We start from the raw sequence: 25,575 nt of genomic DNA, 5'->3' as shown, positions 1-25,575 counted from the left end.
AAGTTCAGTGGTTTTACATGCCAAAATCACTAAATGATGATGAGGGATGCAATAATGAGAAACTCTGGATTAATTCTGACTACCTGGGTTTAACATGCACCCAATGCAAGGCGCACAGCATTTTTTGCATTTTGCCCCGATCGAAATGTGGCCGCAGGGGCTTGGATTTGATCGCACGGCCTTGGGCTTAGCAGCCAACACCAAAGCCACAGCACCAGTAACATTAAAACAAAGCAGTGATTTGATAAAGCGTGTAAGAGCACAACGGTTTTTAAGCATTGCTTCATGCTAAGGTCTAAGTTCGGTACTGTCAGACAACAACCACAATAATGAGATGAACAACGGGGGTAAAATGCTAAATTAAGCTGCAAAATTATGAAACAAAAGCCTTTGAAGCTGTGAAGTTCTTTAGGAACTTGCAAGGTGTGGACATTTGGACATGCAAAGGATGTAGCCTTTGGAAACAACTTGCCAAGTTAATTAGTTGTTTTTTACTAAAGCAATACTTCATCACAAAGCAAATAGCTATAATTTCAGTATGCTCCAAGACTGAATGCCCTATGACGAAAATTTCTATTGCATTTCTAGCAAGTTATATGGAGCAACCAAAGGTAAGAGACATTTGATGCTAGTGTTCAATAAATTTCAGTTATTAGACAGCACTCGTCCAGTGCCCTTCCGTGTGTCTTCCATTGCTTCCGCACTGATTAGTAAGTATGATGCTAGTGACTGCAATAGAATACGCGAAGGCCGAGAAAATAGCAATGGCAATGAAGAGCTATTGCTTGAACAAAAAAAAAAAAAAAAAGCAGGTGTAGTGCCAAAGCAGAAAGGAGAACATGAACGAAAAGTATGTGCAAAGTCATACATGACAAGAGAAAGCAGCAGGCAAGATGTGGTGAGCAGGGGGGTGGGGGGGAGTATTCTGTAAGAGCCCACCTAGTGGACTGTCCATTTCGGCCGCTACTGATTGGCTAGGGCTGCTCGTCTCCTCCTCTCACAGAGCTGAATCCAATCAGCAGTGGCCGAAATGGACAGCCCACTAGGTGTACTCTTACAGAATACACCCCCCCCCCCCCCCCAGGAGAAAATGATGAGATGGATTCTTGCCTTGTGAAGTGCAGCAACTGTTCTTTTTTTTTTTCTGTTCAGAGCGAACGTGAGTGAGACTGGAGATGTAATGGTGATATGAGGCTTTGATGTGGAGATAAGCTGTGGTCTGGGATGAAGCACAATTTTGGTTTCCAGCTGTGGATGAATTTCCAGGAGACCCTGCAGATAAAAGTTTTTTTAGCAATTAATAATTCACGTATCTGGCGAAGGAAATCATTACAGTGAACATGCGGCATAAGCAATAGACAGCCAGGCACATATAGCAAAAGACAGTGCCACTGTAGAGGAATGGAGACAGGGAAGAGCAACAAAAAGTGATCAAGCATGTGCAGGGAGAAGGGTGCAGAAAAACTACAAGGGATCACACAAAGGAGATCAGTTTGACAGTGACGACAAGAGCAGCACTTATGAGCACAAATTTCAGAAGAAAGTAGCAAATTAATTGGGTCATAAGTTGCCAAAGAGCAAGCACTTTCTGTCACGAATGCTACTGATGCCAAGCATCAGTCCTGGCGCTGTTAAGGAAGTGACGGCGCAGTTGTGGCAAGGGATAGCAGCAGGTGTCTCATAAAAATGGCAGTACCGGGCAGTACTGGGCTACAGTGAGCCAAGTGTACCAGCCTGTGCTTCTTGAAATCTGTCGCCTATGTCGAGTTGAAATGTACTGCTAAAGTGGGTGTACGTCGGAAAGACTTTCTCGCCCGTGCGGCGCTCGTGCCGAGTTGGTGATGGCGGATTATTGATTTAATGAGCCATCTTTCGTCTCATTAAAGATGTTTTGCGTCTCTTCCCGGGCGAGGAATAGGGGCCATAGTGTAGACCAGGCATGCTCTCCTGAAGCAGTACCTTCGCTCGTGCAACGCTTTTTGTACGCTGCTCTCTGACTTTTAAATGGAATATTTGAATGGTCCCCTTCGATATAAATAAAGGTTCTTCAGCAAAACCATATGCAATAAATCGGTAAGCGGGAGCCGCAGAGCTAGCGAAACGGAAGCAAAGCAGGCAAGTCGGACGTATGTACATTTAAATTAAATTATGGGGTTTTACGTGCCAAAACCACTTTCTGATTATGAGGCACGCCGTAGTGGAGGACTCCGGAAATTTCGACCACCTGGGGTTCTTTAACATGCACCTAAACCTAAGCACACGGGTGTTTTCGCATTTCGCTCCCATCGAAATGCGGCCGCCGTGGCCGGGATCGGATGTACATTTAGACAGAGCGTTATTATAAGCTCAGGTGCTCTCGTGAGGGCTCCGTTTGCCGGTGACGTATGCCGTCCTGTCGCAGTACTGATAAAAATCCATTATATCGTCGGGACGAAAAAAGCACCCCGCCACTTCTATAACACCAATCGGAACACTGCGGCCGCCATCACGTTTCAGAGTGGTCTACGGCCATAAATTGCATAACGACTTTCGCTTTTCCCAGCTACAGGGTGCTAAATGTGTTTCGACATGCAGACATGCATGTTCACGCGTATCTCTTGAAGGGTGCAGTATGCACCGATAACCAACACATCATGGACACGGCGTAATGCTTTGGCATTACGCCGTGGCATTAAGTTATCCGATTGGTCCTCGATATCACAGGTTCACTGATCCCGTCGCACGTTCCGTATGTTACCAAAAAGCGCAACAAACCTACCGGCAACATCCAAGGAGACGCAGGAGGAACACATGCACGACGCATGGCACGCACGGCTTCGTCAAGAAAGGAGACATTGATTTGAAGGATCGCCAGCCGACACACGGCAAAATGCGCGCCTAGGGACAAACGCATACGAAACAAGCAAATCGGCTTCTCCTCCGTAGTACCTAGGCAAAGGGAGAAATTTCAGGCGCAAACGCCCCCAGATTTTCTCTCTCGCACCCGCTGAAACGACTGGCCAATCCCGTGAACTGGCGTTTCCTCTAATGACCGTCTCGTGAGAAAAAGGCGTCGCACAACAAAGGTTGTCGCTACTTAAGAAAGCGGCGGTGGCGCGTAGATGCAGGGGTTTTACGCACACCGTACGCCATGATGCGCGCTGATTGGCTCGTGTCCGCCGGCAAAAGTTCGCGCATTGTTCGTCTAATATCTCTGCATATACTTTAAAAAAACAAGGCAGCGCACCAAGGCACTTTAAGCTCAATAATTTGTGTTTAAATACCAGCCTTCCTTCCAGCTACGACTTTTTTTTTTAATCTCGAAGGCCGTGCTTTTCCAAAATGCACGCCCTAAAATTAAATGTAGATCTCGGAGGCTAAATTCACTTGTTAACCGCAGTGCGGCGCTGCCGCAGCGTGACGGTTGACGTAAAGCCCCTGCATCTACGCGCCACCGCCGCTTTCTTAAGTAGCGACAACCTTTGTTGTGCGCCGACTTTTCCCCTCACACCAAATCCGGTTCCGCCATTTCCGGTTAAAAAATTTCCGGTTCCGGCGTTACCACTTCCTGGAGTTGCGCTGCGGGAATTTCCGCTTTGACTGCTGTTGGACGATGGTGAGACGCCCGCGCGTGCTTAGCAGAGCTGTGGCAGTCACCATACGGAGAATGCAAAGGGGACAAGTTGTATTCCGCTGAAGTAGTAGTTCGCGGTCGCTGTTGTCCAAACGCACGAAAAACGGCAGTGGTCTCCAAGCGCCCAGGCACTACATTCCACTGTACATTGTCGCTCGTGCCACAACCCGTCGCAGGTTGACGCGAAGCAGCGAACACGAGCAGATCGCAGGTTACAGTAGGCGGTGGTTCTCGGATGGAATCGCATTCACAGTTTCAACCGCAGCTGGAATCGCATTCACAGTTTCAACCGAAGCCTCTCCAGCGGCGCGAAAGTAAACAACGCTATAAAAACAAAGTGTCACTTCCACTCGGAACAGGAAGCTGCAGCTACTTAAGTTCCGCTTGACACCGGAAGCTAAGGGGGTGAGTGAGAGAGGTGCGTGAAGGAGGAGGGCAGGTTGGCGGTACTTAACCTGGTCGCCAGAAACGTGTATGGAGGGGCTTTAGGTTTGCCGAGAATCCACTATCAACTGTGCAAAAACAAAATACCTCGTATTTCAGTTTCACAGGAAACATATTGATAGTGTAATTCTTAACATATATAATATATATTCTTAATCAACAAGTCCCTTCTTTCAAACACCTACGGGTCATTTTTGATGAGAACTTGCACTCGCATGAGCAAGTACAGAATGTATGTGCAAAGGTAGCCTATGGATGTTATAGTCTAATAAAAGCTCGGCAATATTTCCACAGGCTAGACTTCGTACACTGTACTTTTCACTATGTCACTGTCACATCAGTTACTGCCTGGATTCATGGGGTGTCGCGTACACCAGTTATCCAAAACCTCTAGAACGACTCGAAAAGCGAATGCTGACAGTCACAAGCCTCGATCAACCTATACGTAACATCTTTCAATCGCAACGCGTTCTTTCAGTTCCGATGTTGCGCGACTACAGGATTGCTGTTTCAGTCAATAATATAACTAATAGAAACTTGCCTCTTCCTGTTGATCTTTTTTCCGTTCCTATATGCAATACGCGTCATGCTTCAAACGGTAACACTAACCTGCCCAAATGTCGTAACGTTTATGGGGAATGATAAATAGAATTTAATGAAACTAAAATTTGGAGCATGACCCCCCTTTAATTAAGAACTGCACGTAATTTCGGCTTAGCATACAAGTCATTTTTTCTGTCTATGCAAGAACTGTGAACTTGCGAGTCTGTTGACAGACATGGCTAAGATTTAGGCTCACTATATGTTTCTTACGTATTATAGGCGTATGTATATGTGTACGTATGTGTGTATATGCGTATGTATATATATATATATATATATATATATATATGTGTGTGTGTGTGTGTGTGTGTGTGTGTGTGTGTGTGTGTGTGTGTGTGTGTGTGTGTGTGTGTGTGTGTTTCGTAGTATTTTTGCATGCTGTTTTATTCTCTAGCTGACCTGTGTACATTTGTTGTATGTTGCACTAGACTGGCCACCAGCCATTTTAGACTATCGGTCTAAATATTCTTGTCCATATATTTCTGATGTTCCTGGAAAATAAAGTTATATATATATATATATATATATATATATATATATATATATATATATATATATATCGTCTGGCGTATGCAACAGAATTCTTCAGATGGCCTACTCTTGGAGGCGGACATGACCTTCGCGAGAAATCAAGTTGCATGGTCGACTAATTCCTGAAATTTCACTAATTATCATTTAAAATTTGTTTTCTGACACATAGGATTGCAGTCTATGAATTGTAGGCCGTAATTATGCAAAATCTATTTACTTGAAATGAATACCGTGGATTTCACAAGTTTATGAATGAGCATTTCCAAAATTTCCAACGAAACACATTGTCGTTGCAGTTATATATGAGCCTTGATTAATCAATAAAACAACTGTTTTGATAAGGAATGAAGTGCAGCAGTGTATTCGGCGGGTGTCGCTATCGCGATCCAGTAGTCGTACAGGTGGCTCTGGCGGCGATCATCTCCAGGGCCTAAGCAGCAGGCACACAGAAGACACGCAGCCGGGCGTACACGCACACAAGAGGACGAGACAAGGCCGCACCACCGCCGACTGTCAACTGAATGACCGCACTGTGGCGGGAAAGGAGGTAGACGCAAAACTTTCTGCGCATGCTCAGGTATGGCAGCGCCACCTGTTAATCAGGCGCACATGCCGGCCTATGCGAGAGATAACTGTTTGGGCATTTCGTTTCTTCTTTGTGCAAGTCAATCCATTGCTGGCTCACACATGCGCTTCCACTGCGATTGATGTGCCAAGCCTCGAGCATTACACGCGTTTCTTCGTTTTTTTTTACCTCTATAAAACAGCGCATTCATCTTAGAGAGCGTAAATGCTCGCCAATAATAGAAGAATGGGCTATGTTATAACGCACAAGAACGAAGAAACGTGTCTGATGGTCGAGGTTTGGCACATCAATAGTAGTAGAAGCGCATGCGCGAGGCTGCTTTCCTAGAATTTACCTATAAAATACTGTTTGCGTTGAATGGGAAAGGATGAGGAGCGAGGGGAAAGTTGATATCAACAAGGGACTGAGGCAGGGGTGCCCTTCATCCCAACTCTTGTTTATGATGTACATGGTGAGGATGGAGAGGGCGCTAGAAGGAAGTAATATCGGTTTTAATCTCTCATACCAACAGGCGGGTAGACTTGTAGAGCAGCAGCTTTCAGGTTTATTTTATGCGGACGACATTGTGTTGCTAGCTAACAAGCAAAGTCATTTGCAACGTCTGGCTCATATCTGTGGACAGGAAGGCAACCATTTAGGTTTGAAATTAAGTGTTAGAAAATCAGGTGTTATGGTATTCAATGAAAACAGTGAGCAGATAGTGGCAATACAGGGCCAGGAAATACCTCGGATAACAGAATATAAATACCTTGGTATATGGATGAACGAAGGCAATAGACATGGAAACGCAGGAAACAATAACAGTGAAGGGGAAGAGAAATGTAGCCATAATGGAAGCACAGAGCGCTATTGGGATGCAATAAGTACGAGGTGCTCCGAGGTATCTGGAAAGCTGTAATGGTTCCAGGACTTACTTTTGAAAATGCGGTTGTTTGCTTTAAATCAGGGGTACAATGAGGACTCGATGTGAACAAAAAGTCAGTGGGTCGCCTCGCACTGGGCGCTCACGGGAAGACTACAAATGAAGCTGTGCAGGGTGATATGGGCTGGACTAGTTTTGAAGTGAGGGAAGCTCGCAGTAAAATTGAGTATGAAGAACGACTGAGGAATATGGAAGAAAGTAAATGGGCTGGGATAGTGTTGAGGTATCTGTACAGGAAAACTATTGATTCACAGTGGAGGAAAAGGACTAGGAATCTTACCAGCAAGTATGCGGCCTGTAGGGCGGGCAACACAGCAACAAAGAACGTCAAGCGGAAAGCCAGAGAGGCAGAAATAATCTCACGGGTGGCGGCAATGGAGAAGAAACCTGCCATGAGTAACTACTTAAGAGGAAAGAACGAAATCAGAAAAGAAACAATTTATGATAACTCAAAGGGAAGCTCACTGCTTTTCGAAGCGAGATCGGGATGCCTTACCACACGCACGTATAAAGCGAGACATAAGAATGAAGAAGCATGTGCTTGCTGCGGTAAAGTTAGGGAGACTATGGAGCATGTTTTATTAGAATGTGAAAACGTCTACACAGCGGTCGATTTAGGCACCACTGGCCTCCTTGAAGCCCTTGGGATCAGCGAGATCAGTGGAAAAGTAAACATGTCCGCAATAGGCATTAGTAAGAGGCCGATTGGAGGATTGGTGGAATAAAAGTAGGGAAACGACAAAAAACTGAGACGTACAAAAGCACAGTTCGCAATTGGGGGATCGGAAAATTTGGTTGTGGTAGTTCATAGTGTTTTTTTTTTATTGTTTAACCTAGGTAGGAAATTAGGCAGTATAATAGCAAGAGCTTGGTGGCGCAACCCACCGCCCCGTTCCAAAGGGGACGCTCATAACATCGATCCATCCATCCATGCGCATATAAGTTTTGTGTCTACCGTCTTTCCTGTCACGTTGCGTCATTCAGTTGACAGTCGGCGGCGGTGCTGCCTAGTCTGGTCTTCTTGTGTGCGTGTCCGCCCGGCTGCGTGTCTTCTGTGTGCGTGCTGCGTGGGCCCTGGAGAGGGTCGCCGCCAGAGCCACCTGCACGACCACTGGATCGCGGTAGCGGCACACGCGCAATTGTGGAAGATTCGACTTCGACAGCTCCTACTGAGTAAGCGCAACATTTTTTCCACTAATTTACCGCCAAAACACTTACTGGTCCTCGAAGGCGCTGTCGTGCAGGCGCCGTCGCACTGGCGGCTCGGCAGCCTGCGTACATGTGCATTTTTTAATGTTTTGAACGTTCGCCGTCTGCCCGCTGCGTAGTTCTTGCAGATTTCTTAGCGGCTTATGCATTACGGGCTTCGCGCGGACCTGGCCGCGGTCTGCTAATAATCAATAGGTTTGTCCCTGAAAAAAGAGCGCTAGTCTTGTATTTCAAACTGCATCAGAGTATCTCACATGCAGATTAAAGTGGCGGTCCCACTCCGTCACGAGCACATCATAATTGGATTTCTCCGCTCTTCCTGCGCATGCGCGAGGAGCAGTGGTCGCGAGCGAGAAATGTGGGGACGTTCGGTCCTTGAGATTTCTCTTCGCATAGGTACTACGGAGAAGAAAACTGCTAGCTCCGTTCGTCCCTAGCCGAGCTGGCAACACAATCGACAGAATGAGTGGCCGGCAAGGCGAAGAAGCCGTGTCCAAGGTGAGTTTGTTGCTATTTTGTTGCGACGGTAGCATATTAAATTTTTATAGTCGCAGGGGGAAACGTTTCGAAGTGAGGTGTCTTCTCGGATGACTTTAATGGCAAAGCATTACATCGTGCCGATGCATTGTTCATTTGTGTCGTTGAGCAAGGTCAGCATACCGCACACTTCAGGAGATGCGCGGGAACGAAAACAGTTTATGAATTCAGAAATCTCGAAGGTATAGTGAAAGCAGCAGAAGAATTCTCTACTGACCTGTATAGTACCCAGAGGACTCAGGGTAACTCTATTCGAAACAGTAATGAACAGGATACAGAAACTCCTCCTATAACTGGCGATGAGGCCAGAAGGGCCTTGCAAGTCATGAAACGGGAAAGAGCGGAGGAGAAGATGGAATTACAGTCGATTTCATCAAAGATGGAGGAGACATATTGCTTGGGAAACGAAGTGTCTATCGACTACAAGTACCAGAAAACTGGAAGAACGCACACATTATAGTAATCCACAAAAAGGGAGACGTTAATGAATTGAAAAATAATTGACCCATTAGCTTATTCCCTGCATTATATAAAATATTCACCAAGATAATTTCCAATAGAATAAGGGCAACACTGGTCTTTAGTCAACCAAGGGAACACGCAGGTTTCAGGAAGGGATACTCTACAATGAATCACATCCATTTCATCAATCAGGTAAGAGTACAATCAGCCTCTATATATGGCGTTCATAGATTACGAAAAGGCATTTGATTCAGTAGAGATACCAGCGGTCATAGAGGCCTTGCATAATCAAGGAGTACAGACCGCTACGTAAATACCCTGGAAAATATCTACAGAGATTTCACAGCCGCTTTTATTCTACACAAGAAAAGTAGGAAGATACCTATAAAGAAAGGAGTCAGACAAGGAGACATAATCTCTCCAATGCTATTCACTGCGTGCTTGGAAGAAGGTTTAGGAGTAAGGACCGACGGCGAATACCTCAGCAACCTTCGGTTTGCCGATGACATTGTTCTATTCAGCAACACCGCGGACGAGTTACAACAAATGATTGAGGACCATAACAGGGACAGTGTGAGAGTGGGGTTGAAGATTAATATGCAGAAGACAAAGATAATGATAAATAACCGGGCAAAGGAACAAGAGTTCAAGATCACAAGTCAGCCTCTAGAGTCTGAACGAGTACGTTTGCCTTGGTCAAATAATCACAGGGAACCCTGGCCATGAGAAGGAAATTCACAGAAGAATAAAAATGGGTTGGATCGCATACGGCAGACATCGTGAGATCCTGACTGGGAGCTTACCGTTATCATTGAAAAGGAAGGTGCATGATCAGTGTATTTTACCGGTGCTGACATATGAGGCAGAGACTTGGAGACTGACAAAGAAGCTTGAGAACAAGTTAAGAACCGCACAAAGAGTGATGGCACAAAGAATACTAGGCATACCCTTGAGAGACAGAAAAAGAACGGTTTGTATCAGAGATCAAACGGGCATAGCTGATATTCTAATTGACATTAGGAGAAAAAGTTGGTGCTGGGCAGGTCATGTAATGCGCAGGTTAGATAACCATTAGACCATTATGGTTACAGCATGGGCACCAAGAGAAGGGAGGCGCAGTGGAGGACGGCAAAAGACTAAGTGATGCGATGAAATGAGGAAATTCGCGGGTGCTATAGTTGGAATCAGTTGGCGCAGGACAGGGGTATATTGGAGAACGCAGGAAGAGGCCTTCGTGCTGCAGTGGACATAAGATAGGCTGATGATGATAATGATGATACGTATATTCATCATTCCATTAAGTTTCACTTATCAGTTTAATCAAATGCGTTCTTTTACTCCTCTTTTTATCTGCAGCGAATACAGTGACTTGCAAGCAGTGTTCTCTGAATTGCATTTGTTTGTTCATGTGTTCGCTTGTGGAATTGTTCATGAATGAGTTGCATAGGCAGTGGCAGAAGATGAAACGAGGATGATTTCTTTGTAATATCATAATTGTGGGACGCACATTAGTGCTAAGTGCATCATACGGGCATCGACATGTGCTAGATGATACAAATTGTATCCTTCTCAAGTTTCTCTCACAACTCATCCCACACCAAGTGAGCTAAAAGCATACACGTACATGGACGAAGGAGACGGAAATAATTCTGCACAATTGCTGCATGAGGTAAAAAGGCATCAAACAGTCCGGATTTTATCACGTGACTTCATGTCCGGCAGTGCTTCCGTCTGCGCTTCGTCCGTGGGCCGCACAGACTGAAAGTCTCAGCTATTTATGGGATCGGTATTCTGGTGCCCGAGCGCTGTAAACACTCATGACTAGCATTGCAAGGGCTTCGTTCGTATGCTTCGACACAGCGACGAGTTCGGGAAGCCATTCGGCCGGCTCGTGGGACAATAGGAAACGAGACGTCTTTCGAAAGGGAGAGAAGGCAACGTCCCGCGCACGCGAGAAGGGAAGCGGGCCTTAGACAAAGAGTAAGGGCGCTTTCCGGCTGTGTCCGCTTACCCCGATCTTTATGTGGATAGCGTCTGCTCATCTTTCTTCAGCTTTTGATGCACTGTTGGTGATGAGGAATTGCTTAGTGAGGGGGAAGGAGACATCCCTCGCCGACGTTATCGCAACTGTATCGCACAAGGTGAACATTTGAACTATTCCAGTTCAAATGGAACATTTGAACTGGTCGCCCTCTCGTGTACTAGCGCAGATCAACGCTGCTCAGCTTCGACGATTGCAGGAGCCGGCACTTATGCACCAGGACATGGCCGATGGCCGAGGAACATTTTTTCGCCATCCAAATCCCCGTTCATGCCGCTTGCAAAGAGCGCAAAAAAAAAAGTTGTGCCCCTTACATAAAGGACATCTGTTTTTGGATGCATGAGGCTAATCATGCTTTAGCTGTCTACAAGCAAAGCCTTCCCGTCGCGCGTGTATATAAAATCACCCTTCTTGGCGCACTGCAAGGCGCGAAAGGGGCTCTGCGCATTGTCAGCACTGAAGTAATGGAAACGAGTTTGTTGCGAGCTTCTAATCGTAGGGAAGTGTAGGCATAGGCCACACGGCACACGCAGTCGTAACAAAAGTGGTGCCAGTGGTGCACACAACTTTAATTTCTATGCACGTGCACGTGGTCGGCGTACCTGAACGTCGCCCTCGAGGGCTCCGTGGTCGTTGAGCATGCGTGAGCTGAGAGAAGGTGAGAAACGAGAACAGCTCTTCTCGAACGTAGATTAATCATTGCCGTCATGTCGTGTCTGCGCGCGTCTTCGAGCGTGTTGAAATGGCTCAAACGTGCGCGATTTGACTTGTACAGTCGTGGGCTTGGACTCCGTGACATTTGCGTTCGCCATATGGGAAGTAACTGCTTGCCGACAGGTAAACCGCCGCTGCACTTAGGTGAATACGTTATTTTTCGTGGTCCTGAAATAACAAATGGCGCAAAACAAAAGCGTTCTCTGAGCTAGGACCACAGCTCTAGGCAAGGCAAAATGCAACATAAAGCTGGGATGCTTGTGTTGTCGTATGGCTCGCTTGAATGGGTCTTGGCTCCTGCACATAATGGCCTCTCTCTGAAGCCAAGTTCTGCAGAGTTATACGACTTGCAGTGCCGAGGTTTCTTGGGGGACCCTGACCCTCTGCATTACATTCTGAAAGGACGCTTTAAACAACTTTGCCTTCCACAAGTACTCAGCAGACACTTTCCCAGCAGCCATGTTTTTGGAGGGCTTGCTGGACTAAGTTTCAGCCCTCACCTTGAATGCTTTTGTCCTAGCAGCGTTGACATTTTGTTGGAGCAGCTTGGAAGTTGTAATGTACATCTGCAATCAAAATTAGGCAAACAAAGTGTTCTGTGGAAAAAGGAATTTCTTGACTACTCAGACTCATAACATTAAATTGATGAATGCATAACATTAAATTGATGATGAATAAATTGATGAATGAAACGTGAAGGCTTTTCGGGACTGGTGCAGACAGGCAAATATTGTGACTGAGGCTATATTTATTTATTTGTTTATTTCACGTACTTTCAAGGCCCGAAGGCGTTACAGAAAGGAGTGGAGTCAAAACAAGAAGTAACGCAGTAAAAAATACAAAAAAGGTATTAACAAAAAATACTAACAAAAGGCATTCTGAAGAGCGGTCTTGAAGTTAGTAGGGTCGGTGATGAGCGCGATTGAGGCGGGAAGGCGATTCCAGTCCGTGCTTGTCCAGGGGATGAATGAGTCACTGTACCGGTTAGTACGGCATAATGGCACCCCGATTTTAAGGCTGTGGTCAGTGCGGGCAGAAATATAAGACGGAGGGGCAAGAAGGGTCTCTTTTTAAAAGGGGGTTCAAGTGAAAAACTTTGTGAAAAAGGGAGAGACGGGAAGATTTGCGGCGTGACGAAAGATCAGGTAAGTTAAGAGTTCGTTTCATTGAAGAAATACTTGCATAGCGAGAATAATTAGATAATACAAAGCGTGCACTGCGGTTTTGAATACTTTCAAGAGTAGAAACTAATGAAGACTGAGTCGGATCCCAAATGGCTGAAGCATTCTCCAATTTGGAGCGAACTAATGTTTTATAAAGAGTTAGCTTCAGGGAAGAAGGGGCAGAGCTAAAATTACGGCGTAAGTAACCAAGCATGCTATTAGCGTTTTTAGTAACATAATCAATATGCGAGTGCCAAGAAAGGTTATTTGATATGTGAAGGCCGAGATACTTGTAAGAGCTAACTGACGTCACAGGTGCACCATTAATAAAGTAGGTGTGTGTGGCAGTGTTACGAGACATACGCATGGCCTTGCATTTATTTGAATTTAGTTGCATGCACCAATTAGAACACCACTCAATTACGCGGTTAAGGTCGTCCTGCAGCTCTTGGGAATCTGAAGGATTAGTAATTTTACGGTAAAGAACACAGTCATCCGCGAAAAGCTTTATGGAAGAGGAAAGAACGCAGTTCGGAAGATCGTTAATATAGATTAGAAAGAGAAGTGGACCCAGGACTGACCCTTGAGGAACACCTGCTGGTACGTTAGAAAACCGAGAATTACAGTTATTAGTGTTTACAAACTGCGTCCTGTTAGAAAGAAAGTTTTTTATCCACTCGAGTACATTTGCGTCCAAGTTAAGTTGAGACAGCTTAAGCAGAAGTAAATCATGGGTCACAGAGTCAAAGGCTTTGGCAAAATCAAGAAATACGCAGTCAATGTCGGTACCTAGATCAGAAATTGCAAAGAGATCGTTAGTAAATGTTAAGAGCTGTGTTTCACAGGAAAAGAACTTACGGAAACCATGTTGACAGGGGTTGAAAAAGGAGTTTGATTCTAAAAACTCAGCCAAATGTGAATATATTATATGCTCAAGAATTTTACATGAAATGCTTGTTAGTGAGATAGGCCTGTAATTGCTGGGTAAGTGTGTGTTACCTGATTTATGAACTGGAATCACCTTTCCCACGCACCAGTCGTGTGGAAGAACAGACTGCTGTAATGACTGAGTGAAAATGTGCGACAAAATAGCAGCAGAGAATACATTAGTACACTTCAAAATTTTTGAGTTCAGACAGTCTGGGCCGGCAGAGGAGGACGTTTTTTGATTGTTAATTTGGCAGCTAACACCAACCCAGTCAATAGAGATTGGATCCGTGGGCGAAAAACCAGAATTGGATACAAGCGGTAATCCACGTGGCATTGTGGTAACATGTGAAGAGAACACATCATTAAATACATTACAGCATTCTTCAGGAGCAACAGGTTGATCATTTGGGTATGTTAATTGGATTATTTTGCTTGGAGTACCGTTAACTATGGTCCAGAATTTACGAGGATTAGTTTGCAAGATGGACGGAAGGGTGACAGAATAAAAATGCTGTTTCGCACTAGCGGCGGCTGTGTTGTAGGCACTTTCAGTGAGGTAGTAGGCGGACCAAGCAACGTCACTGCCTGAAGCTTTTGCGCGACGAAACGACCGCTTTTTTTTTTTGTTACGTAGTCGCTTCAAAAAGGGGTTGAACCAAGGGGACCGTGGCTTGCAAGCGACTGTTCTTTGCGGCACGAAACGTTCGATTAATGACAACAATTTATTTTTGAAAATGCACCAGTTTTCTTCAACACAGCGGTGATCGCAATTAGCGATGTAAGAAGCTGCGAAATTTTCGATTTCAGCGGTAATGGAAGCCAAGTCGGCTTTGCTGTAATCGCGGATCACTTTCGCAGTTTTCTTAACAGGAGCCCGTGTGTTGATATGAAAAGTGAGTGCAAGGCGATCACTTAAGCCTTTTATGTAAATAATTGGGGAAACTGTGTCAGGGTTGGTAGTGAGAATCAGATCTAGTATGTTAGATGACGAGGCAGACACGCGCGTTGGTTTCAGTACAAGCTGGTTTAAGTGGAAATCCAAACAAGTGTTTATAAACCGGGTACTCTGAGAAGACTGGGACGTTGCCGTGTCGTTACGCCAAATGATATTGGGAAAGTTGAAGTCACCAAGAAGAAAAAGGGGAGCGTTAGGGTATTTGGCAATTAATTTGTTCAATGCGTCGTGAAGGTCATCGCAAAATGATGTCGAAGCAGTAGGAGGGCGATAGCATGTGCAAAATATAACATATCTGTTGTCGAGTACAACGCGCACGCAAACAAGTTCAAGTGGTGTTTCTATGGAAACTGAGCTTGAAGTGAGCGTTTCAGTAACTGCAATCAAGACACCTCCACCTGATCGCACACCACGATCGCAGCGATAACATGAATACAATTTTTCACAATCAAAAATTTCGCTATTTTTTATCCGAGCAGAGAGCCATGTTTCAGTGAGACATACTATGTCAGCAGCGCATGAATCAATCAGTGAGGACACCGCAGCACGTTTATTTAGTAGACTTCGCACGTTAGTGAAAAAAACAGATATGGTGTTATTAGATTGCGCATGTGCTAGCTATGTCGAACCATTTCCTTCGATAGCTTGACGCGACCGAACAGAAGAGCGTGCTGCACGTGGCATGTTGACTTCGCATACATTGTCAGTGGTAGAACAGTAAACGTAGCACTTGTTCAAAAATAACTTATTTAGCCGCATTGAGTATGTCTGTCCTGATGCCTTAGCAAAATCAAGCAGCTTTTTCCTAGGCTGGCGCGTTGCTCGACAGAAATCTTCGCCCACAGATACCCCGGTGGATTTCAGATTAGATTTTAGTGCCAGAATTTTATCCTTTAGTTTTGAGCAAGAAAATTTCATTATAATCGGGCGAGTCTTATTAGCAGTATACGAGCCAAGTCGGTGGGCTCTACATACCATATTCTCGGGGACCTCAAACTTAAGATGATGAGATAAAAATTCACACACCAATTTTTCGGACTGCGCCTATGTTTCTGACGGGGTGTCAGAAATACCATAAAATATTAAGTTATCCCGGCGGGAGCGATCTTCTAGATCATCGAGACGTGTCAGGAGGGAGGCATTTTCAGTTTTAACGGCGTGAGCTACAACTGCAGGTATGTCAGCTGACGATGGGTTAAGCTCAAGTGATTCAACAAGCGATTCAACCGTCGTTAATCTAGTAGTTAAATCGGACACTTGATTAGTTAATTGAGCTTGCTTTTCCTTTAATTCGGCGAGACCACTCATTACCTCTGTGTGTCGTGAATCTATTTTTGCTGAAAGGGCAGAAATGGCTGCAAGAAGTTCTTTGTACTGCGCGTCAGTTGCAGGTCCCGGATTAAGTTCAACGTCACCAGATAGGATGAGTAGCCTTGCAACAAACGCACATTCACACAGTGAGGCAAAAAATACACTTGGGCACGGGAAAAGCAGCAGACAGACGTTACTCGTACGTTTAGAGTAAAGAGACGGAGCTTCACAGACCTGCATGAAGAAGCAAAAAGGGTTTAGCGGCGACTGCATGGTTGCCGCTATCCCGTGCCCACTGAAAGTGGCCGGACGAAGGCAGCTGCTTAAGTAGAGCCAGAAGGGAGATGTCGCTCCTGGCGGCTGTGAATCCATTTGCAAAGGTATGAAGATGGCGCCCTGGATTACTTGCTGGCACCAAAGATCTTGACTTGCGTCAGATAGCAGGACTGGCAACGGTGTCGGTGAGTCATTATAGATGAGCACTGGTGAAACCGCACATGCGCAGGTCGAGGGATACAGCCATACTCCAATGAGCACGATGAACTGCATGAAGAAGCAAAAAGGGTTTAGCGGCGACTGCATGGTTGCCGCTATCCCGTGCCCACTGAAAGTGGCCGGACGAAGGCAGCTGCTTAAGTAGAGCCAGAAGGGAGATGTCGCTCCTGGCGGCTGTGAATCCATGTGCAAAGGTATGAAGATGGCGCCCTGGATTACTTGCTGGCACCAAAGATCTTGTCTTGCGTCAGATAGCAGGACTGGCAACGGTGTCGGTGAGTCATTATAGATGAGCACTGGTGAAACCGCACGTGCGCAGGTCGAGGGATACAGCCATACTCCAATGAGCACGATGAACTGCATGAAGAAGCAAAAAGGGTTTAGCGGCGACTGCATGGTTGCCGCTATCCCGTGCCCACTGAAAGTGGCCGGACGAAGGCAGCTGCTTAAGTAGAGCCAGAAGGGAGATGTCGCTCCTGGCGGCTGTGAATCCATGTGCAAAGGTATGAAGATGGCGCCCTGGATTACTTGCTGGCACCAAAGATCTTGACTTGCGTCAGATAGCAGGACTGGCAACGGTGTCGGTGAGTCATTATAGATGAGCACTGGTGAAACCGCACATGCGCAGGTCGAGGGATACAGCCATACTCCAAGGAGCACGATGAACTGCATGAAGAAGCAAAAAGGGTTTAGCGGCGACTGCATGGTTGCCGCTATCCCGTGCCCACATATAGAACGATGTTCGTCGAAAATTGCCGAAGAAGAAGAAAAGAGAAGTGCCAGAGGGACGCCTTCTATTACTAGGGGGTGCAACGGTGGAAGAGCGGCATCAACAGGTTCTCAAGTTGGGGCCAAAGTTTTGCGTGGAACAAAGGATCGACATCGTCGACAGGTTAGCACTTAAAAGGGACATTGCCAGGAGTGTACCAGAGAAAGAAAAAGAACGATGTGTGGTAGAATGTGTGGGCGTGGTGGCTAAAGCTTCGGTAAGCGATAGATCCAGACCCAATGTTGATAGGACTGCTAAGTATTTGGTTGAGAATAATCTGCGTGTTGTTCAAGCAGACAAGGACGGCTTTCTGGTTGTTGTACCAAATGATTGTTACTTAGAAAAGGCTTTCCTAGCGTTGAACAAGTGCTTTAAGAAATGTGATGTGAATGCACAAAACGGAAAAAAGAAAGCGGTGGAGCTATTGAAAGAATGCGACCAAGATAAGCTTGCGTCACGTGTAAAGAACTCAAAAGGAATGAAATTGGAGATATCTTTTACGGCAAAAACCCACAAGCAAGAAATTTCGTTTAGGCCAATTGTGTCCGAACGAGGGTGTTGGCAAGTTCTGGTCGCGGAGTTCCTGCAAAAAATGTTGAATTCCCTAGAAGTGCAGGATCCGTACTTATTGAAAAACTCTGAAGGCCTTGTGAATTGTCTGGCATCAGATAGTACAAGCTGCAGCTGAAGATTCAGCATAAATGTTCAAGATCTTTACTATTCCTTACCGCATGGGCACCTAATGTGCAGTGTTAAAGATTGCATAACAAATGAGAAAGACGAGGTGTCATTCCGCAATACGTGCGGCATGGCCGTTGAATCCTTTCTTGAACTTCTGCATATTTATTTAGCGAATACACATGTAGGATTCTGTGGTGAAACGTATATACAGGTAAGGGGTGTGTGCATCGGGTCAAAGGTAGCTCCCACCCTAAGTAGCATTTTTTTGGGAAGCATAGACAGAGAGTTGGCCAAAGATTTAGAAGGTGTAGTAAGTAAGGTATACAGATATGTCGATGACTGCTTGATTTTAGGCTGTCCTGTAGACAAGGGTGCTTTAGGAATAGGGTTGTGGAAGCCTTCAAATCTCTAGGCAAGGGCTTAACAGTTACTTCGGAAGTACCGGTAGATAATAAGCTACAGTTTCTTGATGTCAAGTTAAAATTCCTACCGGAACATGTGTGTTGGTCATTTTCACCCCGAGCTGGAAAACCGCTAATGAACTATGCCTCAAACCATTCCAGGCTTGTGAAGGAGGGCATAGTCATTTCGTGTTTCCGGTCAACGTTGTTGAAGTCATGTCACCACACTGTAAAGGTTTCATTTTTTGAGCAAGTTGATAGGTTCTGGGTACCGCTCGCTGTGACGCTGGCGTCGTGCGCTAGACTAATGAAAGAACTTAAAAAGGATAAAGGAGAATACACAAAGAATCAAAGGCAGAAGGATGTAGCTTCCAAGGTTTCAGTGATTCCGTATGTGCACGGCCTTTCACACAGACCTAAAAAGGGGACTGGTAGTTATGCAGTAAAAGTGGTATTTTCGGCAAAAAACAAAATAGGTAGTGTGTGTTCTAAGGTTAAAAAGAAGTTCGAAAGTAAGGATGACGTAAAGAAAGAATGTAGTGTTAAACATCCGCGCAAGAACCAATTTGTCGATTGCGCGAAGAACGTTGTGTATCAGATTCCTATGGCGTGTGGTCATGTGTACGTAGGGCAGAGTGCGAGATGCATTAACACGAGGTTAAGGGAGCACTTGCCTAGTCTGAAAGGTCGCCCTAGTACGCATTTGGCAATGCATTGCCAAGAACATGATTGCTCCCCTTGTCTTAGTAGCACAGACATATTGTATAGGCATAGGGAAAAAACCGCTAGGAAAATTGTGGAAGCACACTGGATTGAAAAACAAAAAGAAATGCATCAGCCATCCTTCTGTTTCATTGTTAGATAAAGAAAATTCGTTTCTATCATCACATCTTTAACGCATTTTATTGTAAGTGGTTGTTTTATGCACCTTGCTGTTTTTTAGGTTGACCGGATGGCTTTTGTCCACGTCTTTTTATCACAAGTGTTATATGTAATATTGACGTGCTCTCTTGACTTGATCGCGCAGATCTGCGGGTATCATATGCGCTATAGGCGTGCTCTATAGGCACGATTGTCCAGGCTGCCCCGATATCGCGGCCGAGGGCAATCTAGTTCAATCGCGTGAGGCGAAATCGAACGTCCGCTTTTCGAACGTGTACAAGATAGCGGCCCAGTGCACGCCAACGCGGGCTTCTCCAGTGGCAAAGTATTTTTTTTTCTGAACGAAACAGGCAACAGGCAAATGCAATATGGTAAGTGTTGTGTTATTTAACAATGCGGAGCAACAAATGCGACACTGTTTCGGTACCTAGCGAAAACTGCAGCAAATAACGACGCAGGTCATGATTGCGATACCCAACAGCGGTCTCAATTTCACTCTTCATCAAGCCCAGAAGCAAGGATAACGGTGGCCGTACACAGTCGTATACCAAAATTGGTGGACGCTTAAGCTTCGCCTTCAAGAGTGGAACGCGACAGCGTTCCCGTCGACCCGCCAAGGGGTGTAAGACAATGGGCTACGGCGCAGCGACTACGCGCCCCGCATCGGACGCGGTGAGCGTCGAGCAACGCAGCGTTCGGCGCGACAACGAAATGTGCGCCTGAGCAAGCGACGCACGCCTGAGCCTGAGAAACAGCTCGTTTCTAAGGCAACACCGCGTTCACTAGAGGCGCTTTTGTACCGCTTTGAAGCATGGAACTCGTGGCTCAGTACGATTCCACTTCCGGCGTTCAAGCGAAACGGTCGCGGGATGGCTTGCTCCCATGGAGCGGTTTCGGCGGCCCAGGCGGGCCGCGGTAACAGGTTTTTTTGCTTCTACTGCCGAAGATTATCAGGTTATTCTGCCCAATCTGCCGTCCGGGCGCATCGTCGCGAACACAGTTTTCATGCACGGCGACCCAAGAGCTCGGCCCTACCGTGTCGAAGACTACCGGGACACTTTGGCCAATCTAGGTGCGCTCCCCGACGTTTTGGCGTTGGGGGCGTATCAGATGAACCACGTGTGGGCTGTAACAATGACGAGTGCTGACGCTGCTCAGAAATTGCTCACCGCTGTCAACGTGAAGGTAAAGGATCGCCCATGTTTGCTCATCGATCCAAACAACCGAGAGGTTCGCTTAAAGCTACACTGGTTGCTGCACGGCGTGACCGACGAAGACATTCGTGTGGCCCTGACACCCTACGGGAAAGTGTTGGAGGTGACGCGGGAGAAGTGGCGTGTGCAAGGCGCCACTGAAAAGGGCTCGACGACTCGCTCAGTTGGGCTGCAATTGCATGGCGACGTCAAAGTCGACGACATTCCACACCAGCTCAAGATAGCCGGAGAGCTGACTCTCGTCGTTGTTCCAGGCCGCGCTCCGCTCTGTCTGCGCTGCAAGAGCACCGGGCACATACGTCAGGACTGAAAAGTGCCTCGCTGCAGTCGTTGTCGCCGCTTCGGCCATGAGGACGCGGATTGCCCAAAGACGTACGCCAGCGTGACCGGACCAGTCCAGGCAAACGATGCATTGGACCACCTTATGGATGAGGCAGACTCCGAGGAAACAGCAGGAGTGTGTCGAAACCCGACTACCCTAGTGGGTACCCCGAACACTCCACAGGACGCCCTCCTTGAAGCTCCAGGTAAGCCCGAAGCCGGGCTTCTGCATGAAGCCGTGGAGGACCGGAGCAAGAAAGCTGCTCCAAGTAGTACCGGCCACACTTTTTCCGGCGGAGCTGTAGAGACTACTCCCGAGGAAGTGCCGATGACAGGCATCGATAGCGACAGTGCCAGTGCGACCGCAAAGCGGCCCCACGAAGCAGGCGAAAAGGAGAAGGGGCCCAGCGCCGTCGCAACGGACGAGCCGCCTGCGAAAACGACTCCCGTGCGGCGTCTTTCCCATCGGCTTCGGCCGAACACTTCGACGGAGCGCAAGACGGCGGAAACGCCGCCTTTGCCTCCCTGAGGACTGCACCGTGACAAGGCACCCAGGAAAAAAGCGCAGTAGTGAGGTGAGCGTCATGCCCCCGGGTTTTCACCGCCTCGCAATGATGTCTATGGATAGGTCATTTCGTGTGGCCACTTTAAACGTACAGGCGCCCAAATCTTTAACTGGTGTGCGCGAGCGGCGACTTTTCCGTGCGTCATCGCCGTATGACGGGGCGCGGCTGGAAAGAGTCTGAGGCTAAGCGCATGCGGACAAAGCGCGCTCAGCTGGGCCCATCGTCTGCTAAGCTGTTTCCAGCCTCGCCCCGTCATACGGCGCCGACGCACGGAAAAGTCGCCGCTCGCGCACACCAGTTAAAGATTTGGGCGCCTGTACGTGGGCTTGCCTCAAGGAGGAAGCAAAGTCAACTCTATCGACTAGTTAGCGAACATGACCTGGACATTCTAGCAGTACAGGAGACGAAAGTTGAGGGCGATGATGAAACCGGGGGCATGGTGCGTCAATTCTTAGCTCGATACTGTGTTATAGTGAGCCATGCTGCGGGAACTTCTTCCGGGTGCGCTTTGTTCATCCGACATAGTCTTGGAGCAAAAGTAGAAGCTGTGACGTCATGCCCGTCAGGTCGGCTTATTGTCTGCGATTTTTTATTATCGTCATTGGAATGGCGTGTTATTTGTTTGTGCGCGCCGACTGTCGCTGAGGAAAGACGCAGATTTTTCGATCAGCTAAAACAGTATACCCAGTGTAATAGGCTCCTCATTATTGCCGGTGATTTTAACTGTGTTCTTTCAGCCCGTGATAAAACTAGCGCCCGACCGTACAAGGATGCAAGCACCATTGCCCTAAGCGATATGATAAGGGAAGATGGTTTGGAAGACGTGGCTGAATGTCTCGGTGGTGGGAGGACTACGCAGTACAGCCACTTTCAGGCAGCCAGCCACGCCCGTCTTGACAGAGTGTATGTGAGCCTTGATTTGATACCCTTTTGTAAGGAGTACCACGTGAGCGCACTTTCATTTAGTGATCACTGTTTGGTCAGCTTTTTAGTAGCAAGCACGAAAGAAAAGAAAAAGGGCTTCGAGTGGCAACTACGGAAATTTAATTCGAAATTACTAAGCGACGAAATGTTTACAGCGGATGTAACGAAGCAAGTTGAAGAAATGAATGCTGTTGATAACACGACATCTGGTGAAAATGGGAGAACTTCAAACAGGCGGTTAAAATCAAGGCTTTCGAGCGTGCGAGCGCTATATGCAGAGAAAAAGGAGCAGAAGAAAAACAGATGCGCAGGAATTTAGAAAAATTGATTAGTGAGGAATGTAGGATGCCCGGCATGTTCATGGACGATATTCGCGCACTGAAACATAAAAAAGAACAGTTCGATATCGAAAGATACCGCGGTGCTTTGGTGCGGGCAAGGGCCGAAAGGCTGATAATGGGAGAAGTACCGTCGAAAAGAGCGTTAGGCTCAGAAAAGTGGCATGCGCGCCGCAATCAGATAGCGGAAATCGAATATTGCGGAAAAGTTGGCGACGCAGCAGATGATATCGAGCGTGCTTTTTTCGAGCACTACAGTGGTTTATTCACTTACTGCGCAGTCGACATTGATCGTTTTAAAAAGGACTTTTTGTCGTTGATGCCAAGGCTAGATGAAAGTACGAAATAAATATTGGAGGAACCAATTTCGGAAGAGGAAGTGAAAAGTGCTATTGAAAGTATGCATCCGGGGAAGTCCCCTGGCCCTGATGGTCTAACCTCAGCCTTTTATAAACATTTCAAAGGTGCGATCTCACCAGCCTTAGCGGATGTATATAACGAAGCATTCCAGCTCAAAGTACTACCCCCGATCTTCTCATCTTCCCACACTATTCTTATACCCAAGTCAGAAGATCCCGTTGCATTGCGAAGAGTAACCTCTTACCGCCCAATTTGTCTCACTAACGGAGACTTTAAGATAATGATGAAAATCTTAGCAAAGAGGTTGCAGACTGTCATTGCGAAGCTTGTGGGGCCGCATCAAACGTGTGGCATTAAAGGCCGAACTATCTTCTCAAATATACACGTAGCACGCAGTATCCTCGAATGTTGCGATGCCATGGGTGCACGAGTGGCAATGGTCCAAATTGATCTCGAGAAAGCGTTTGACCGGGTGCCTCATGACATTCTTTTGTGCATTCTAGATTATGTGAATTTGGGTAGAATAATTAGAGGGGGTTGCCATGGCGTACCGGGACTGCTCGACGCGGCTTATTGTCAACAAGGTGGTGGGAGCGCGAATCCAAGTGAAGCGTTCGGTGCGTCAGGGCTGCCCTCTCTCGCCGCTGTTTTGCTTGTATATTGAGTCTTTTTGTTTGAGTGTCATGGAGAATGACTGTGTCCGCGGGTTTAAACTGCACGAGGTTGAAGTCCGCCTGTTGTCTTATGCAGACGATATTGCTATGTTTTGCACTGATTCGGACAGTATAACGCAGGCTGTCAAATGCGTTAAAAGTTTTTGTGCTGTGGAAACTGGGGTAAGTGCGTGGGATTCTGGCACGGGGATTGGCGTGGGGCCCCAGACACTTTTGCCAACATGAGTTTCGTTACGACTCCGGTGAAATACTTGGGTGTTCCCCTTCAGTGCTACAAAGACAGTGAGTCGTACTGGTGGAGTGAAGTGGATAACCTTCGGGACAGGGTAAACAAATGGAATGGCTGGAATTGGTCTGTTTTCCAGAGCCACAATTTGCAACATATTTTTAGTGAGCAAACTTTGGTACATCCTCCAAGTCTTGCATTGCTCAAGGGTAAACATCCAAAAAATTCACCGGGTGTTCGCAGTGTTTGTATGGGCATTGTCTTGGGAGAGATCAAGTCGCACCAATTTATTTCTTCGAGTTCGAAATGGAGGACTAGGACTGTCACATTTGTTTTTGAAACAGGTAGTCAATCGCTTTTTTTTCTTCAGGAACGCAAAAAACCAGTTTTTATGCGAAGCATATTAACGTAGGTTTCGGGCCTTCGCGCGACGCCCGGCGGTGGCCACCATTGACCCTGAAGTGGGGTCACGTGACATGACGTCACGTGATGACGTCACATAGGCTGCAGATGGGGCATTATATCGCGCCGTCGGTCGCCTCCCGGCGGTGGCCACCATTGACCTTCAAGTGACCTTCAAGTAGGTCACGTGACATGACGTCACGTGATTACGTCACACCGGCTGCAGATGGGGCCTCATATCGCGCCGTCAGTCGCCTCCCGGCGGTGGCCACCATTGACCCTGAAGTGAGATCACATGATGTGACGTCACGTGATGACGTCACACCGGCTGCAGATGGGGCCTCATATCGCGCCGTCGGACGTCGCCCGGCGGAGGCCTCCACGCTTGGGTTCGCGCAGTCTCGCGCGACACGGCGGCGGCGCCACCATTGCTGCATCACGTGATATGTGACGTCACGCCAGGGATGAAGCGGCGCGCGCCCGCCGTCGCGTCAGTCTCTGTGCCCGCAACCGCGCCAGCGTCTTTGCGCCGGGCGTGTATGCGGTCAAGATGCCTCCAAACGCTAAGGATACGCTAAGGTTAAGCCCAGTGGATGCTTCGCATCCACTGGGCTTAACCTTGATAAGCCTCCAATTTTTATACACTGTCTGCCAACTCCGCCTGGGCAAACACTTGCCCGAAATGGTTGTCTCAGCGGGCAGTTTGCCAGGGGGTGTTTATGGTTTTCTACGTGAAGTTGTGGTTTCATGCAGGTTTTTGTCAGTGCGTTTTTCACTTCAATATTTGAGTGACGTCAACCGGAAAAAACTGTACAAGGACCTGTGTGATGTTGTTCTTCCCGTGCCTTTATATCGGTCTCTCTACAGAGCTAGCCATGGGCACAATGTTCTGAAGCGTGTTAAGGCGATGCTAGTACCGTCAGGCGCTAAGACGTTCTTTTTTAAATTGCACTCCGGAACGCTGACTGTCAAACCGTGGCTGGCTGAAAGAGGTTTCTTTGTACCTTGGGGCACTCATTGTACAATTTGCAAGCAGGAGGAGACAATTGAACATGTTTTTCTGCATTGTTGGGATGCCGTTTTCCTCTGGGATGTGCTCCAGCGCACAATCAAAAAAGATTTCCCCCTAGATGCGTATGGGATTCGCTACTTGCCAATAGAAAGTGATGATGGTACCCCATTCGATGTGATCATGCTTATTGCCCTGCATAGCATTTGGAAATATAGAATGGCGGTAAGGAACGCCGATCTCGATGCAAGAGCGGCTCGCCAGTATTTCAAAGAAAGCATACGGAACTTTG

At 47.0% G+C, this 25,575-nt stretch overlaps 1 long non-coding RNA gene across 1 annotated transcript; it reads right to left on the bottom strand.

Annotated features, from left to right (window-relative positions):
- Positions 1-1,066: 1,066 nt before the first annotated feature.
- LOC142587395 (uncharacterized) lies at positions 1,067-3,034 on the bottom strand. The gene is made up of 2 exons (XR_012829512.1): positions 2,759-3,034; positions 1,067-1,272 (listed from the first exon to the last, which is right to left on the bottom strand). It is a non-coding gene; the product is annotated as an uncharacterized LOC142587395 (long non-coding RNA).
- Positions 3,035-25,575: the final 22,541 nt, after the last annotated feature.

The sequence above is a fragment of the Dermacentor variabilis genome, chromosome 7, assembly GCF_050947875.1.
Source record: "Dermacentor variabilis isolate Ectoservices chromosome 7, ASM5094787v1, whole genome shotgun sequence".
NCBI classification, from domain to species: domain Eukaryota; kingdom Metazoa; phylum Arthropoda; class Arachnida; order Ixodida; family Ixodidae; genus Dermacentor; species Dermacentor variabilis.
This window is presented reverse-complemented; position numbering and strand designations above follow the sequence as displayed.